General features: G+C 40.3%; 1 non-coding gene across 1 annotated transcript; it reads right to left on the minus strand.

Moving 5' to 3' along the window:
* Positions 1 to 1651: 1651 nt before the first annotated feature.
* On the minus strand, positions 1652 to 1739 carry trnay-gua. Its single transcript is given in 2 exon segments — positions 1652 to 1687; positions 1703 to 1739. It is a non-coding gene; the product is annotated as a tRNA-Tyr (tRNA).
* Positions 1740 to 2572: the final 833 nt, after the last annotated feature.

Below are 2572 nucleotides of genomic sequence, written 5' to 3' on the forward strand. Positions count from 1 at the left end.
GGACTGATTGAAAACAAAAAAGATAAATTAGGATCAAATTGAAACATTTTGTGACAAAAATGCGAGAAAAGTAACTTGTATGTCCGTAGCAGGAACATCAAGAAAACGTTGTGGTTTTGAAGCGCGCAGGCGTATCGTAAATACGAATTCATGAGACCAGGTTCAAGAATGTTTATCCCCAAAAGGGGCAACTTGTTAGGAGTATGTTCTTGTAAATTTGTCATAGTCCAAGAGAAACAAGCTGCTGTTTTATCTCAAGGTTCAAAGGAAATATTTGTATTTATTCCACGATACAAACAAAAGCACCACATACGGCTCATTATACGTGTGTCGACAAACTATCGCAAAGCTATCAATTGCAGGACCTACAGTAGCTTTAACTTTGACCTTCATTTGTGACCTTGGAGATGGGGTGATGGAAAGTATTTGTGATGCTTTGTCTCATGATGATGCTTATGTGAATGAAGTTTCATTCAATTATCTTGAGCCAATCAGAAGTTATGGTCTGTACAAGAGAAAGTCTACAGGCGGAATCTATACATTCAGACCTCCACCTTTCAATGGACGATTGATATTTTTTTTGTATTTTGATCAGACCATTTTAAATAGGTATTATGAGTTGAAACTGGATGGCAGTATGTTGAATCATTATGGATTCCTTTTATGATCCTGAAGTTCACACAGATGCTCAGTGGGCCGACACTATGAACACAAAGCTGACCTTTGACCTCAGGCTGTAAAAGCTCAACAGTCATGGAGAGATATTATTTTTAACACAGATGTGTTATTTGGGGGAAAAAAGCTCCTTCGAGACTGATTTGAACTAGCGTCCTAAGGATATCTGTCCTTGACGTCTACAGTCCTCTGCTCTACCAACTGAGCAATCGAAGGGACAGTCAATGGATTGTCAGGGAACACTCAGGGGACACCCAGCGGACGTACACAGAGACAGGGCAAACGTCTGGAGGAGTGCCTGATGTTATGTGGATCTCAAACCCTTTTAGATTTAGCGCCAGTCAGCAAGTGAGAGAAATGTGTGACAAATTATGGTTTAGCAACATATCAAGCTAAACTGGGACTGATTGAAAACAAAAATGATAAATTGGGATCAAATTGAAACATTCTGTGACCAAAATGCGAGAAAAGTAACTTGTATGTCCGTAGCAGGAACATCAAGAAAACGTTGTGGTTTTGAAGCGGGCAGGCGTATCGTAAATACGAATTCATGAGGCCAGGTTTAAGAATGTTTATCCCCAAAAGGGGCAACTTGTTAGGAGTATGTTCTTGTAAATTTGTCATAGTCCAAGAGAAACAAGCTGCTGTTTTATCTCAAGGTTCAAAGGAAATATTTGTATTTATTCCACGATACAAACAAAAGCACCACATAAGGCTCATTATACGTGTGTCGACAAACTATCGCAAAGCTATCAATTGCAGGACTTACAGTAGCTATAAATTTGACCTTCATTTGTGACCTTGGAGATGGGGTGATGGAAAGTATTTGTGATGCTTTGTCTCATGATGATGCTTCATTCAATTATCTTGAGCTGCTCTGTGGGCCGACAATAGGAACACAAAGCTGACCTTTGACCCCAGGCTGTATGGAGAGTTCATTTGTTTTCAACAGAACTTTGTTGAGTTGAGTAAAAGCTCCTTCGAGCCGGATTTGAACCAGCGACCTAAGGATCTCAGTCCTTCACCTCTACAGTCCTCCGCTCTACCAACTGAGCTATCTAAGGGATGGTGACACTGTAGCCAGGGGACGTCCACATACAGAGACAAAGGGTTAATGGGCAGCGGAGCGGTGGATGTGAGGATCTCAAACCCTTATAGATTTAGCATCAATCAGAAAGTGAGAGAAATTTGTGACAACTTTGGGTTCAGCAACATATCAGGCTAAACTGGGACTGATTGAAAACAAAAAAGTATAAATTGGGATCAAATTGAGACATTTTGTGACTAAATTGGTAGAAAAAGCACTTGTATGTCCGTAGCAGGAACATCAAGAAAACGTTGTGGTTTTGAAGCGCGCAGGCCTATCGTTAATACGAATTCATGAGGCCAGGTTCAAGAATGTTTATCCCCAAAAGGGGCAACTTGTTAGGAGTATGTTCTTGTACATTTGTCATATTCCAAGAGAAACAAGCTGCTGTTTTATCTCAAGGTTCAAAGGAAATATTTGTATTTATTCCACGATACAAACAAAAGCACCACATACTTTTTATACGTGCGTCGACAAACTATCGCAAAGCTATCAATTGCAGGACCTACAGTAGCTTTAACTTTGACCTTCATTTGTGACCTTGGAGATGGGGTGATGGAAAGTATTTGTGATGCTTTGTCTCATGATGATGCTTATGTGAATGAAGCTTCATTCAATTATCTTGAGCTGCTCTGTGGGCCGACACATTATACGCCTCCACAATCTATCGTACAGCTATCAATCGCAAGACCTAGACACTTTGAGTAAACATCAATAAACATTTAGACGTAGCATAAAGTCGCTCCGTCACATTTAACATCTATAAAATCCACCCTGTTTTCATCACGCCTCCCCTCTTTGTATAGGACG

The sequence above is a fragment of the Nematolebias whitei genome, chromosome 16 (genome assembly GCF_014905685.2).
Source record: "Nematolebias whitei isolate Nwh7 chromosome 16, NemWhi1, whole genome shotgun sequence".
Classification (NCBI taxonomy): domain Eukaryota; kingdom Metazoa; phylum Chordata; class Actinopteri; order Cyprinodontiformes; family Rivulidae; genus Nematolebias; species Nematolebias whitei.